The following is a 16925-nucleotide window of genomic DNA, read 5'->3' as shown; positions in this document are numbered from 1 at the left end:
AATCAGGGTCTCAGCATCAGCCATAGACAGGATGGGATGAATCTTCGCTTTATTTCACAGGTGGAAGAAAGCATCCTCATAAATATCTTAATGTGGAGGTCAAAGGACAATGAAGGATCAAAAATTACCCCAAGGTTTCTCACTTTGTCAGTGTGATGTATGTCACACAAGCCTAGGCTAAGTGTGTCGAGATTGGAATCTCTCTCTCTCTCTCTCTCTCTCTCTCCTCTCTCTCTCTCTCTCTCTCTCTCTGTGTGTGTAAGATAGAGAGATTAATTAGTCAACGGTACATATTCATATTTATCTATCATATCTATTTTATTAAAAAGCATTTCTATTGACCTACCACACAAAAAAGTTCACGCTCAATGATAACTATAGGAAGCGGGCTTCACTGATTGTTTATAAAGCCAACAGTTTTCACATATGTGATACTTCCATATACCAAAAGAAAGCTTTATCATTTCATAATCAGACGAGGGATGATGTGCATGTTGTGTTGTATGAATGCATACTGATGCACCCCGTTGCCTCAGTGTTGTGAGAGCTGCTAAGTCAAGTGACATGTTTTGGCTTCATGTGATAAGAGTTGTTAAGTTCAAAATCTAAAACAAAAACAGTTCTGTTACGGAGTGCTTGTTTGTACGAATAAACAAGATCACTGCTTTTTACTTAACCCTCCATCAACATTCTGTTGTATTATAAAGAGCGAAGAAAGAATCACCCATTCACACATTCTAATTACCTGTATGGTAATGTACAGGTTAAAACACAAACCTGCACTAATGCATCACACTAACGGTGTGTGAACCTGTGCCCGTGTCTTTGTGCCATTCACGGTAACACTTGCATGTTGTTCTATGTGCAGGGATATGACTGTGGTGAAGCCTCTGAGTGTGGAAATGCCTCGGTCTATGGTCGTGGTGGTGACCACATGGAACATCCCCATGTCCCAATGGCTAAAAATGTGTAAGTTCCAACCAGCACACTCAACATTTGACTCATGCATAATTATGGATTAAATTCTACTGATCATAATTACATTGGATAACTCAGTAATCCAGATGTCTTTGTCCTCTGCGTCTTTACATGCTGTGGTCCAGCAAAGGTGAATAAATGGACAGAATTTAAGATGTTCAAATATGAATGCTTTCAAATTACAGTGTTCCTGCACACAAACACATTGATGTTAACTCACTGAGTGCCAGCCATTTTCAAAGTTCAGAACATCCCAATGCCAGGATTTTTCAGCATTTGAGTGTTTTTCAAGACCCATAGAAATTGAGTTTCTATGTCCATGTCAACAACAAACATACCAAAAGAACCAGACTTTCCTTTACATCAGGAAAAAAACCATTTGTTGTACCTCTTTCCATTCTTTACTAATTTTGCAGAACATGGTGGGTATCACTAAAAATGCTGATTTTTGACAAAAAAAAAAAAACGGAGAAATTGGCTTTTTGCAACATTTCAAGGAGAAAATGTCTTTGATTATAATTGTTTTTTGCTTCAGTGACATCTCAAACATTATGAAAAGTGATCCTATTGTATAATGCACCAAAAAAAAAAAAAAACCCGTCAGGGGAGGATTCCGCTTCTCTTCTTCTCTCTTTTCCCTCTGGCTCCCGCGTATTGGACCTTTTTTTATTTTTTTTCAAAAACCTGATGGATTTGAATCATGTGTGCTTGCATGAGCCTGTCAATTGCGTCATTTGCTTGTAAGCAGCCTTTGTGTGAGGTGTGTGTCGTGCACTCGCGTTTTTTCATTCCAAGAAAAAAGACGGAACGACTGGAGCAGCGCGACTGCATCACAGTTGACAGACAGCCAGGTGGAAACCAGTCTGATTAGGAGCGGTACAACTGTAAGACGTCCGCACAACGGTGGAGAGCGAGCTGCGCTCCGGTCCACACTCACACTGCTACCACCCACAGAAGGGGTTCCCTTGTGATTACAATTCTAATTTTTTACACAAGCTAGATCACTGATTACCCCCGCCCCCAATAAAAAAGTGTAATTGGCGTGATAACGCGTCTTTGGCACTGAGCGTTACTATCTGAAAAGACTCATTTAAGCGTCAATGGCACACAGTGAGTTAATAATAATGTTAATCAACCTACACACGCGTTATATTAATAATTAAAACAGTGATTCAACACGTGACATTTATATAAATATTAATGATCCCACACACAATTTATATAATGATAAAACTGATTCAACACGTGACATTTATATAAATAATGATCTCACACACGATTTATAATATTTATTGTGGATAGTCTAAGGCACCCTGTGCACTTATCATGGTGTCTAATCAGCATCTTGGTATGGCACACCTGTGAGGTGGGATGGATTATCTCAGCAAAGGAGAATGCTCACTATCACAGATTTAGACTTGTTTTGTGAACAATATTTGAGGGAAATGGGATATTGTGTGTATGGAAAAGTTTTAGATCTTTGGGTTCATCTCATACAAAATGGGAGCAAAACCAAAAGTGTTGCGTTTATATTTTGTTGAGTGTATTAATGAGCCTACACATGATTTATAATAATGATAAAGCAGTATTAACACGTGACATTGATATAAATATTATGATCCCACACACGATTTATAATAATGATAAAAGCAGTAATTCAACACGTGACATTTGATATAAATATTAATGATCCACACACGATTTATAATAATGATAAAAGCAGTGATTCAACATGTGACATTTATATAAATATTAATGATCCCACACACGAGTTATAATAATGATAAAACCGTGATTTAACATGTGACCTTGATATAAATATTAATAATCCTACACACGTTATAATAATGATTAAAAGTAGTGATTCATCATGTGACATTGATATAAATATTAATGATCCTACACACGATTTATAATAATGATTAAAAACAGTGATTCAGCACGTGATATTTATATAAATATTAATGATGCCACACATGCATGTTTTTAGTGATACTGCCCCTACTGTTCATGTGTATATTGCAGCTTGCACATGTGTAACTTTAATTTCTGATCCTGGGCACAGCCTCCACACCAAATGGATGTAGTACATTCCACTCTTAGTCTCCAGTAGCATCTCCTGCACAGACTGTAGTCCCCCTGTGAACACCTTCTCCACTCACACTTCACCCTGTGCGCCTCCTTCTTCTTAAATTAAGTGTTCTATTTCCATCCTTTCTGTAAAATATACCAGGATTTGTTCTTCCTCATTCCTCTCCTTTACACCTTATGTACCATTGCTTCAAGATGAAGAGGAAGCATGCCAGCACTTTTCCCAAACTAAAGATAAAAAAACCTCCAGGACCTGACAGTGTCTCCCCCTCTTGTCTGAGAGCATGTGCTAATCAGTTGGCTCCCATCTTCACCCGGATCTTCAGCAGATGTCTGGAGCTGTGCGAGGTCTCTTCCTGCTTCAAATGCTTGATTATCCCAGTCCCAGACTAATCCTCAGACAGCTGAGGAAGTTCAACCTGCCCCAGAACTGCTCATCATCTTCCAAACATCCATCATCCAGTCTGTCCTGTGCATCTCCATCTCTGTTTGGTTTCCCTCTGCCTCCAAACATGACAGGCACAGGCTTCAACCACATGTCAGGTCCTGGCAGCCAGCCTCCATTATACTGGGTCCAGGACCAGGAAGCCAGCTGGTAACATCTCTGCAGACCCCTCCCACCCTAGACACACCCTGTGTAAACTTCTTCCCTCTGGTCGATGTCACAGAGCTCTATACGTCCAGAACAACCAGACACAGGAACAGTTTCTGTCCACAGGCCGTCAACCTGATGAACAACTTAACCTGACAAAAAAGCCTCACTCATCATATACCTCATGTACAAATCAGTCTGTTGTCTGTTTCATCAATCAATCAACTCAACTTTTTCTTATATAGCGCCAAATCACAACAACAGTTGCCCCAAGGCGCTCCATATTGTAAGGCAAGGCCATACAATAATTATAAAAAACCCAACGGTCAAAACGACCCCCTATGAGCAAGCACTTGGCAACAGTGGGAAGGAAAAACTCCCTTTTAATAGGAAGAAAACTCCAGCAGAACCAGGCTCAGGGAGGGGCAGTCTTCTGCTGAGTCTGGTTGGGGCTGAGGGAAAAAACCAGAAAAAGACATGCCGTGAAGGGGGGCAGAGATCGATCACTAATGATTAAATGCAGAGTGATGCATACGGAGCAAAAAGAGAAAGAAACAGTGCATCATGGGAACCCCCCCCACAATCTACGTCTAAGGCAGCATAACCAAGGGATGGCCCAGGGCCACCGATCCAGCCCTAACTATAAGCCTTAGCGAAAAGGAAAGTTTTAAGCCTAATCTTAAAAGTAGAGAGGGTATCTGTCTCCCTGATCTGAATTGGGAGCTGGTTCCACAGGAGAGGAGCCTGAAAGCTGAAGGCTCTGCCTCCCATTCTACTCTTACAAACCCTAGGAACTACAAGTAGCCCGCAGTCTGAGAGCGAAGCGCTCTAATGGGGTAATATGGTACTATGAGGTCCCTAAGATAAGATGGACCTGATTATTCAAACCTTATAAGTAAGAAGAAGAATTTTAAATTCTATTCTAGAATTAACAGGAAGCCAATGAAGAGAGGCCAACACGGGTGAGATATGCTCTCTCCTGCTAGTCCCCGTCAGTACTCTAGCTGCAGCATTCTGAACCAACTGAAGGCTTTTAGGGAACTTTTAGGACAACCTGATAATAATGAATTACAATAGTCCAGCCTAGAGGAAATAAATGCATGAATTAGTTTTTCAGCATCACTCTGAGACAAGACCTTTCTGATTTTAGAGATTATTGCGTAAATGCAAAAAGGCAGTCCTACATATTTGTTAATATGCGCTTTGAATGACATATCCTGATCAAAAATGACTCCAAGATTTCTCACAAGATTTCAACAGAACAAGCACAGAGATAAGTCCACTGTCTGAAGCCATAAGAAGATCATTTGTTTAAGATTGAAGCATTAATAATGGTAGGATTCCTTGAACAGCCTGGCAGGAATGGGGTGCCAATAACATGCCGATGGTTTGGACAAAGCAACCAATGAAAATAATTCAGACAGAACAACCGGAGAGAAAGAGTCTAACCAAATACCGGCATCACTGAAAGCAGCCAAAGATAACGATACATCTTTGGGATGGTTATGAGTAATTTTTTCTCTAATAGTCAAAATTTTGTTAGCAAAGAAAGTCATGAAGTCATTACTAGTTAAAGTTAAGGGAATACTCAGCTCAATAGAGCTCTGACTCTTTGTCAGCTTAGCTACAGTGCTGAAAAGAAACCTGAGGTTATTCTTATTTTCTTCAATTAGTGATGAGTAGAAAGATGTCCTAGCTTTACGGAGGGCTTTTTTATAGAGCAACAAACTCTTTTCCAGGCTAAGTGAAGATCTTCTAAATTAGTGAGACGCCATTTCCTCTCCAACTTACGGGTTATCTGCTTTAAGCTACGAGTTTGTGAGTTATACCACGGAGTCAGACACTTCTGATTTAAAGCTCTCTTTTTCAGAGGAGCTACAGCATCCAAAGTTGTCTTCAAAGAGGATGTAAAACTATTGACGAGATACTCTATCTCCCTTACAGAGTTTAGGTAGCTACTCTGCACTGTGTTGGTATATGGCATTAGAGAACATAACGAAGGAATCATATCCTTAAACCTAGTTACAGCGCTTTCTGAAAGACTTCTAGTGTAATGAAACTTATTCCCCACTGCAGGGTAGTCCATCAGGTAATGTAAATGTTATTAAAAAATGATCAGACAGAAGGGAGTTTTCAGGGAATACTGTTAAGTCTTCTATTTCCATACCATAAGTCAGAACAAGATCTAGATATGATTAAAGTGGTGGGTGGACTCATTTACTTTTTGAGCAAAGCCGATAGAGTCTAATAATAGATTAAATGCAGTGTTGAGGCTGTCATTCTCAGCATCTGTGTGGATATTAAAATCGCCCACTATAATTTTCATGCATTCTTTTTTCTTGTTGCACATTTCATTTGCACATTTTTTGTTACTGCAAATTATTCAGTGTTTAGTGTGTATTTCTACATGCAGTACAGAGAGAGTGCAGCTCAAACCAAAGTCAAATTCCTTGTATTTTGTAGATACTTGGTGAATAACAGCTATTCCGATTCTGATTCCTCATCACCTCTGCTCCCTTCACCAGCGTACCTGCCACTCTTTTCAGTTGCTACTCTTTCATTCTTGGGTTCACTCTCCATCAGCTCATCTAATTCACATCCAGTGGTCTTCTTGCTCCTGCCACCCACACACTACGCTCATGTCTCCTGAGTACCTTCTGGGCAAACTGCAGCTGAAAGTATTGTCTTTTGAAGAAAATTCTCCAGTTTTACTATGAAGCTGCTTAAGTGCTGATGCAACCCACAGTTTGTAAGAACGGTCTGCTCCCCCCAGATGGACCACACAGTCAGTTCAAGTCTGGAGCACGTGCTGGTGTCACACTTAGCTGTAATGGCAGTAAGACTGGTTTGATTTGTTTTGATTGCACTCAACTTTCATTTTTTTAAGTACTCTTCCAATGACGATAAAGTTCAACCAAACTGAACCTCACCTAAATTCTCACTCACTCATCTTCAACCGCTTTATCTGGGATCGGGTGTGGGCTAACCTAAACTACATCTTGAATGTTTCATCTCCATTCTGGAGACAAAAAAAAAAAGTAATTGTTCAAGCATTTTTTTGACTTGACTGCATGTAAAAGTTTACCCATATTTCTGCTCACTGCTGACTGTTAATAGATTTGAAGGCACCTGGTACAAATGAAGTGTAATTTCAGAGGTGATTGTACAGTTTTGATGTGAATCTCACTCTGGGTGTTTCATTCACTGTCCATCCTTTTTCTTTAGATGTCTTCAAAATGCAATGACACTGGGGACTTTTCCTGCAATTCTGGTGACGTACACAGCCAGTGCCTTTGCTTCATGTGAGTAGAATGATGCACATTATTTTCACGGCTCTGTTACACCGTCACGTCAGCTCTGTTATCGCGCTCGGTTACACCTTCACGTCAGCTCTGTATCGCGGCTCTGTTACACCGTCATGTCAGCTCTGTTATCGCGGCTCTTTTTCACCATTTCAGTGTTTTGGTTATAGAAATTAAAGCCTCTGATATGAACTCGATTGGTCTGTGTGTCTGTGTAAAACTAATATTTTTTTAAGTTGACATTATTCTAATAATCTGATTGATAGCCAGCTGTTTTTTTTTCCCCCATTAGTTTTGAAATGTTTGTAGCATCATTAACATTTCTTACATTACAGAACAAATTGTTAAAAAATATTACATCAAGCCTGAAATCTTAGCCACATTGGGTGTGCACCAGTACACTCTGAGTGCCGGTCCCAAGCCCGGTTCATTGAGTAAGGTTGTGTCAGGAAGGGCATCGGGCTTAAAACAAGCCAACCCAACCATGCAGACTAAAAATTGAATTTCCATACTGGATTGGTCAAGGCCCAGGTTAACAACAACCGCTGCCGGTTCTGTTGCCCAACCGGTTGACGGCAGAAATTGGCTACTGCTGAGTGAAGAAGAAGAGGAGGAGAACGTTTCCACAGACAGCGGGAGAAGAGGAAACTAGAAGTGACAGAAATGTTGGCAGTCTGACTGTAAAGGGAGAGAGCTGGCTGATATGAATGGAAAGGAGAAAGGTAGAGATATTGTGTGTGCAAGAGACAAAGTGGAAGGTAAGGAAGAGCAGGAGCATTGGAGGGGGATTCAAGTTGTTGTATCCTGGTGAGGACAGGAAGAGAAATGGCGTTGGGGTTTATTTAAAGGAAGAGTATGTTAAGAGTGTGTTGGAGGTTAAGTGAGTGCCTGACAGAGTGATGAGTGTGTAGTTGGAAATTGAAGGGGTGATGATGGAATATCATCAGTGCATATGCCCCACAGGTAGGTTGTGGGATGAAGGAGAAAGAAGATTTCTGGAGTGAGTAGATGAGGTGGTGAGAGTGAACCCAAGCATGAAAGAGTGGTGATAGGAGCAGACTTCAGTGGGCATGTTGATGAAGGGGACAGAGTTGATGAGGTAGTAATAGGTAGATATGCTGTCAAGCACAGGAATGCAGAAGGACAGATGATGATTAATTTTGTAAAAAGGATGGAAATGGCTGTGGTGAACACCTATTTTAAGAAAAGGGAGAAGCACAGGGTGACATAAGAGTGGAGGAAGGTGCACACAGGTGGACTACATTCTGTGTAGGAGACGCAAACTAAAAAAAATGGGAGACTGTAGGATGGTGGTTTGTCAGATTACTTTAGAGGTGAAGAAGAAGAAAAGTGAGAGCTCAACAATAAGCAGATGGTGGAAGCTGAGGAGGAAGACTGTTGTGTGAAATTCAGTGAGCATGTGAGAGAGGCACTGGATGGAGGGGAAGCAATTTTGGACAGCTGGTAATCTACTGCAGATGTGGTGAGGGAGACAGACAGGAAGGGACTGGGTGTGACATCTGGACAGTGGAAGGAAGACAAGGAGACTTGGTGGTGGAACAAAGATGTCCAGGAAAGCATAAGGAGAAAGAGGTTTGCAAAAAAAGAATTGGGATAGTCAGAGAGATGAAGAAAGTAGACAGGATTACAAGGAGATGCAGCGTAAGGTGAAAAAAGAAGTGGCACAAGCTAGGAAAAGGCATATTGTGAGTTGTACAAGAAGATGAATAGTAGGATGGAGAAAAGGACTTGTAGCGATTGGCCAGACAAAGGGACAGAGTTGGAAAGGATATGCAGCAGGTTTGGGTGGTAATACTCGTAGATGCAGATGGTAATGTGCTGACAAGTGAGGATAGTGTGTTGAGAAGGTGGGGAGAATATTTGAGGAGCTGATTTATGAAGAAAATGAGAGAGAGAAAACGCTGGATGATGTGGAGAGAGTAAATCAGGAAGTACAAGAGATTAGTAAGGATGAAGTGAGGGCAGCTATGAAGAGGATAAAGAGTGGAAAGGCAGTTGGTCCAGATGACTTGCTGGTGGAGGCATGGAAATGTCTAGGAGAGATGGCAATGGAATTTCTGACCAGGTTGTTTAATAAAATCTTGGAATCTGAGAGGATACCTGAGGAGTGGAGATGAAGTATGCTGGTTCATATTTTTAAGAACAGTTGTTATGTGCAGAGTTGCAGTAACTACAGAGGCATAAAGTTCATCAGCCACAGCATGAAGTTACAGGAACGAGTAGTAGAAGCTAGGCTTAGAAAACAGGTGAAGATCTGTGAGCAGCAATATGGTTTCATGCCGAGAAAGCACTATAATGCAATGTTTGCTCTGAGAATACTGATGGAGAAGTATAGAGAAGGCCAGGAGGAGTTACGTTGTGTGATGGTGGATTAAGAGAAAGCTTATGTCAGGGTGCCAAGAGAAGAGTTGTGGTATTCTATGAGGAAGTCTGGAGTGGCAAAGAAGTACAGTGAGGAAAATAAGTATTTGAACACCCTGCGATTTTGCAAGTTCTCCCACTTAGAAATCATGGAGGGTTCTGAAATTTTCATCTTAGGTGCATGTCCACTGTGAGAGACATAACCTAAAAAAAAAAATCCGGAAATCACAATGTGATATTTTATTTTATTTTATTTTTTTATTTTTTTAAATAATTTATTTGTATGTTACTGCGGCAAATAAGTATTTGAACACCTGTGAAAATCAATGTTAATATTTGATACAGTAGCCTTTGTTTGCAGTTACAGAGGTCAAAAGTTTCCTGTAGTTTTTCACCAGGTTTTCACACACTGCAGCAGGGATTTTCGTCCACTCCTCCATACAGACCTTCTTTAGATCTTTCAGGTTTGGAGTTTCAGCTGCATCCAAAGATTTTCTATTGGGTTCAGGTCTGGAGACTGGCCAGGCCACTCCAGGATCTTGAAATGCTTCTTATGGAGCCCCTCCTTAGTTGCCCTGGCTGTGTGTTTGGGGTCATTGTCATGCTGGAAGACCCAGCCATGACCCATCTTCAATGCTTTTACTGGGAGAAGGAGGTTGTTTGCCAAAATCACACATCATAATCATACATGACCCCATCCATCCTCCCTTCAATATGGTGCAGTCGTCCTGTCCCCTTTGCAGAAGAGCACCCCCAGAGTATGATGTTTCCACCCCATGCTTCACGGTTGGGATGTTTTTCTTGGGGTTGTTCTCATCCTCTAAACATGGTAAGTGGAGTTGATTCCAAACAGCTCTATTCTGGTCTCGTCTGACCACATGCCCTTCTCCCTTGTCTCCTCTGGATCATCCAGATGGTCACTGGTGAACTTCAAATGGGCCTGGACATGTGCTGGCTTGAGCAGGGGGACCTTGCTGCCCTGCAGGATTTTAAACCATGACAGCATCATGTGTTACTAATATAATCTTTGTGACTGTGGTCCCAGCTCTCTTCGGGTCATTGACCAGGTCCTCCTGTGTAGTTCTGAGCTTTCTCAGAATCATTCTTACCCCCACAAAGTGAGATCTTGCTTGGAATCCCAGACCGAGGGAGATTGACAGTCATCTTGTGTTTCTTCCACTTTCTAATAAATAATCATAACAGTTGTTGTCTTCTGCCAAGCTGCTTGCCTGTTGTCCTGTAGTCCATCCCAGCCTTGTGCAGGTCTACAGTTTTGTCCCTGGTGTCCTTAGACAGCTCTTTGGTCTTGGCTATGGTGGACAGGTTGGAGTGTGATTGATTGAGTGTGTGAACAGGTGTCTTTTATAGGTAACAAGATAACAAGTTTAAACAGGTGCAATTAATACAGGTAAAAAGTGCAGAATAAGAGGGCTTCTTAAAGAAAACAAACAAACAAAAAGACAGGAGGCGGAGTGACGAGAATGGACAGAATTAGGAATGAACATATCGGAGGGACAGTTCAGGTGGGACGGTTTGGAGACAGAGTGAGAGAGGCAAGACTGAGATGGTTTGGACATGTGCAGAGGAGGGACCCAGAGTATATAGGGAGAAGGATGCTGAGGATGGAGCCACCAGGAAGGAGGAGAAGAGGGAGGACAAAGACGAAGTGTATGGATGTGCTGAGATGTGTTGGTGAGACAGAGGAATATACAGAGCACGATACAGAGGACAGGTTGAGATGCTGTGGTGCCCCCTAATGGGAGCAGAGGAAGAAGATGATTAAATCAGGCCTGACCTGGACTTTGTTTTCAGTAGTTTTTATGTTTACCTGTCAGTCATCTGTATGATCCGAGTCAGTGTACAGTTTCAATTTCAATTTATTTCATTTATATAGCGCCAAATCACAGCAAAGTTGTCTCAAGGCGCTTCACACAAGTAAGGTCTAACTTTACTAACCCCCAGAGCAAGAACACAGGTGACAGTGGTAATAAAAAAAACTCCCTCTGAGGAAGAAACCTCAAGCAGACCGGACTCAAAGGGGTGACCCTCTGCTTGGGCCATGCTACCGACACAATTAACAAAACAAATATACAGGAAATTTTGGGCGCCCATGCTGGTGTACAGGATGGGTAGCATGCAGAAGAAGACACCACACCCATCTATGGATCGAGCCGCACCTCAAACAGAGAGAATAAAACAGAATCAGGCATCAGAAAGACAACAAATACAGGATAATTTGTCAACATTAAGCAACAAGAAAACCAGAAGAAATACTAAGGTGATCGCCGGCCACTAGCCCTAAACTTCACTAAAAGAATTTAAGCAAAGTTGAGGCTGCGGCCCACTCCATTTCCTATAAAATTAATTAAAAGAGTAAAAAGCATAGTAACATACGATTCCAGTATGCTAGCCATACGAAAGGGAAAATAAGCGCATCTTAAGTCTGGAGTTGAAAGTCTCTACAGAATCTGACTCTTATTGACGCAGTGAGATCGTTCCGCAGAACAGGGGCACGATAAGAGAAAGCTCTGTGACCCACAGACCTTTATTCACTCTCGGGACACAAAGTAGTCCTGCACCCTGAGAACGCAAAGCCGGTACATAAGGTTTAATTAAGTCATCTAGGTAGGGAGGTGCCAGTCCGTGGACAATTTTATAGACTCGTAGCAGATCTCACTGGGACAGGAAGCCAGTGAAGAGATGCCAAAATGGGTATAATGTGGTCAAACTTTCTGCTTCGTGTCAAACGTCTGGCAGCAGTATTTTGAAGTAATTGGAGACCCCTAATGCTGGACTGCAGTAAACCAGAAAATAGAACATTGCAGTAGTCCAATCTAGAAGAGATAAACACATGAATCAGGGTCTCAGGATACAGACATCAAGGAACTGAACAGGAGAATCCTGTTCCTTGAACCTTGGACATTGTACATATTGAGGTTCACAGTTGCTGGTACCTGCACAGAGGTTGACCATCTTAATTCAGGTTTTGACTACCACATGCAGTCACTAGTATGACACAGCAGGGGGTGATTTTGTGACCCTAGACACACGTGTGATGATGATGGAACAGCTGATGAAGTGTATTTGTGTGTTTTCTGTACTGTGTTTCCATCAGGGTCTGAGTTTTCACCTGGGAGCTGTCCTCCTGTCTCTGGGCTTCATCACGTACGTGGAACACGGTACGAATAACGCCGTCTCAGTTACAGTCCAAAGAGCTCCAAAAGTCCAAAACATCATCATGTCAAGTCCCAGATTTAAAGTATCACTCGATAGTATTTCAGCAATATTTATTATTAATTTTCACAATGAACTGGAGGGTATTTTAACAATGATATAATAATAAAATATGTCTTGATTTAAAACTAATACTAACAGCTTTTGAAAAAGGCATCTTAAGGTAAAGTGCTTAATTTTAGAAAAAAATTTAACAAGCCTATTTTGAGTGACAGGCGATGGAGTGTGTCAGGTGTTTTCTCCGTCCAGTCATTTGTGTGTGTGTGTGTGTGTGTGTGTCACTCCCGCATTGTTCTGATTAAAGGATTTGATTGTTGGATGAGATACAACACATGTTCAGTCTATGTGTTTCCTTGTGGACACACTGTGGCTGCCAGGGGTATAATGAATCGCACTTTGTCCAGTCGCGCACCCCCCCATGTTTTGTGTCAAACTGACTTGTTTTTGATCAGTCAATCAACATTTATTGAAATTGTCCTTTACAGCAGCCAAAAGGTGACCAATGGACTTTACAGTAAAATCAAGGAATAAAATTCAGGATAATAACAGCAAACATGCAAGAAAATTAAACAAGCGCATAAAAGCAAAAGATGTCACAGCACCACCAGGTGTTAAACATCATTTTAAATCATTTTTAAAAACTACTCGCTCAGTAAATGCGTAAATCGGTAGTAACTTACTCCACAGTTTGGAGTTCGTGACCACAAAAGCGCGATCACCCCAGAGTTTATATTTTGTCCCCAGGACGTGTAATTAAAGCTGTCCAGATGAGTGCAGTGCCCCACTGTAAGTGCGGAGAGTTCAAATTTCAGAAAGGTAATGGTGCAAGGCTATTCATGGCTTTAAAAGGAAACATTACGACAGGCTCAGTGCACAAAAAGATGCTCCATTCATATTAAAGGGGTTGAGGACAAAGTGTCTGTCGTCTCTTCCCTGTGTCGCTGTGAGCCCACTGAACCAAGAGTCACACTGGAAGTGCGTGCAGCTGAGGTGGCTGAAAGCCCACAGCTGCAGAAAATAGCAAGTATCTCGACTCTTTCTGAGCATCTCCTTGCTGGGATCAGTGGGTAGGATGAATGTATTTATTCAGAAAAAGAGTTATCGAATTATTATTACTTTCTCAGGCAGCACAGTGGCTTAGTGGTTAGCGCTGTTCCCTCACACTGAGAAGATCTCTTTCCACCTGGTCCACATGCCCCCCGGTGACCACGGGTATAGAAAATCAATGAGTGAGTGTTACATTCTCATCAAACAATCTAGACATCTAACTCAGATCAGGTCTGCTTCTTTTTTGTACTTTCATAATTTTGATAAAAGCTATTTTTTAATTCATTAATATTTTTTATATTGGAATTTACAATTAAACATTCCAATAGGGTTGAGGATGGGGCTTTGTGAAGGCAGATCCAGACATCCAGAATTGTGACCCTGTGCGGATTAGAGAAGATCCAAAATGAAGTCAAACTTCTGCACCCAGTTCTGTTTTTTTTTTTTTTTTTTTTTTTAGAATCATTAATGATGTTTGCTGTACATTCATTCATCATTCATCAATCACCCTGACAAAAGAACAGTTCAAAGCCCAAAAAGGGGAGGTGATGGTCTAGTGGTTAAGGCCTTGGGCTTGAGACCAGAAGATCCTTGGTTCAAATCCCAGCCTGACTGGAAAATCACTAAGGGCCCTTGGGCAAGGTCCTTAATCTCCTAGTTGCTCCTGGTGTGTAGTGGCGCCTTGTATGGCAGCACCCTGACATCAGTGTGCGAGTGTGTCTGTGTGAATGAGTGAATGTGAGGCATAACTGTAAAGCGCTTTGAGCGGCTGATGCAGATGGAAAAGCGCTAGTCCATTTACCAAAATTACTGTGGTGTGTGTGTGTGTGTGTGTCTGAGATAGATGATGACTGGAGGCAGTTTGAAGCAGAAACAGCGTGATAATCGGTGGATTTCCGCTGACACTCAGAAATGACACATTTGCAGCAAAGGCAGGGTGGACCCACTTTTAGGGGGGACGGTTCACTTATCGACACCGGACCCGCTCACCGTGCACCATGTGTCACAACCACAAATCACTGACACTGGTGAAACAACAGTTGATGGCAGTTATGTCATGACATATTGTTGTCTCACAAAGACAAAAGACATTGTCAAAATTTAGATAAAAAATTTGGATATATAATAATAAAAATCTGACATATGCACAGTGAGGATAAAAGCCGGATGAGGAGTGATGTTCAGAAGCAGAAATCACTTCACCCTCTGGGGTCCGAGGGCGTTTTTGGACAGTTCATGGCATAAATGTTTTATTATTGCTGTTAACAGCTCTCCCTGCATCCCACAATCAAGTTTTATGTCTCTTTTTTTCAGGACAACCTGTACTTTTAGAATATATATGCTGTAGTTGTATTTTATAAGTGTAATAAAGGTTTACAATCAGAAATAAGAAAGGAAAAAGTAAAGCAGAAAATAATTTTCCACGCACATTTATTCAAAACACAGTAAACTATAATAAACAACTGTTTTGACACTTTATAAAGGTAATTTGGGCTCTTGTGTGATCTTGTGTGAAAGACTGTACAACAGAAAGGTTCAAACAGTAAACACAAATGGATGATTCTTTAACTACAGGCACTATTGGCCTTGTAAATGTAATTTCCACCACACCATTGCCTTACAATATGAAGCGCCTTGGGGCAACTGTTGTGATTTGGCGCTATATACATGTGCTCTGATGTCACTGTTTATCTCCATAGAAACTACCCAAACAATCTTTCATACAAACTGTTTAAAGGGACATTACAGTGTTGTGGTGGAAATTACGGCAATAGTGTGGGACAACTACATTTTGTTTAAAAAAAATCACAACAGTTGTATGACATTGAATACCCCAGTTATGTTTTGATTATTTTACTGATATTTTATTCAGAGATATTTTAAAACATTAGAAAAAACGTTTCTTTACCATTCATTTTTATCATTGAAGATCAAAAGTCTGGGTGTGGGACGAGCACAAAACGGCAATATTTGCATATAATGATGCTGAAAAAAGGTGAAAAAGTCATCATAGACTACTAGAACAAATTTCTTAACACACTTTCATTGTAAAGATAAGTATAAAAGTGTGAATTTTCCCCTTTTTTCTGTTTTTCATACAATAATGTTTTTCATACAATACAATAAGATCAACGGACATAATAAGTGCCCATAGTCTAAGAATCACCCGTGTGTGTGTGTGTGTGTTTGTGTGTGTGTGTGTGCGTGTGCCTGCCCGCCCGCCCTGGCTATACCTGCCTTTCATGGACACCAACGTAGGCTAACATTAACCATTACACATTGGAAAATAACAGTTGTAGCCACAATCCTTCTGCGGTTAGAGTGGGTGAAGAGATGAACAAAGTCCTCCAAGTTTAGGGATTTTGCACGACTTGCCTCAACAGAACACCTAAGTTGCTGAATGTGCTGTCACCCATTGTGGATCTCAGATATGTCTTAATTAATTTTGGTGCAGAAAACCTCTCATGAAGCTGTGCTCACAGGGATTGTGACAGCAGTTTTATACAGTTTGAACAGCTCATGAAAAAATTCACGACATGGCTCAAGGAATTTTGCTAACACATCCTAAACTTCATTTTGGATCTGATGTGAGCTGTATTTGGCATCACGCAGCCCATTTAATTTTTTTCTCAACTGTGTCATGCTGTGCAAGGAGTTCTAAAATAGCTAAAAAGTTTCCTTGGTTATCATCACTTTCAGTCTCCCTGTGGCCTCTTTGTGATATATTCTGAGTGGCAGTTAACAATAACACTTCAGCAACACATTTAATGTAATGATGGTTATGTTGTACCAAATGTGTGCACTCTTGTGACATTGATTTCATCAGTGTCTTGACCAATTCTCTCAAAATCTTTCCAAACTGACATGGCATTGATGTGCACCTCAGATGTAGCATGAGCAGCAAAGCCTCCATTCTTGAACATCACCTTCTTCCAGTTGTACTTCCCTTGCACTGGGAGTACTCAGTCCATGTGTGCTGAGTGGACCACGGGGCATTGACATTTCTTCACCTGTCTCCAGTCGTGGCTGGACAGGTGCATCAGCCCTTGATCTGGATTTGTCTAAAACAGGAAAAAAACACCATAAGACATTTCAACCATGTCAACAAATATTTCAGTGTACATAGATCAATGTCTATATGTATTACTTGCCATAACTGCTATAAAACGCCGTAGAAGAAAAGCAAAGTGTGCCAGTAGGTTTCAAAAAGCAGAGGGGAGCAAGAATAAAGTCTTAGCATGTGTCTGATGTGTGAGTCTGTGTGTGAGTCTGTGTGATCGTGTCATTAAGATCTCTCT

General features: G+C 41.2%; 1 protein-coding gene across 2 annotated transcripts in view; it reads left to right on the top strand.

The window, feature by feature from the left end:
* Positions 1-16925, top strand: part of LOC117512879 (protein-serine O-palmitoleoyltransferase porcupine-like) — a 77193-nt gene that overhangs the window by 53111 nt on the left and 7157 nt on the right. The window lies entirely within an intron of this gene.

Source organism: Thalassophryne amazonica, chromosome 6, assembly GCF_902500255.1.
Source record: "Thalassophryne amazonica chromosome 6, fThaAma1.1, whole genome shotgun sequence".
NCBI classification, from domain to species: domain Eukaryota; kingdom Metazoa; phylum Chordata; class Actinopteri; order Batrachoidiformes; family Batrachoididae; genus Thalassophryne; species Thalassophryne amazonica.
The sequence above is the reverse complement of the archived record's forward strand: the minus strand, read 5'-3'. Positions and strand labels throughout refer to the sequence as shown.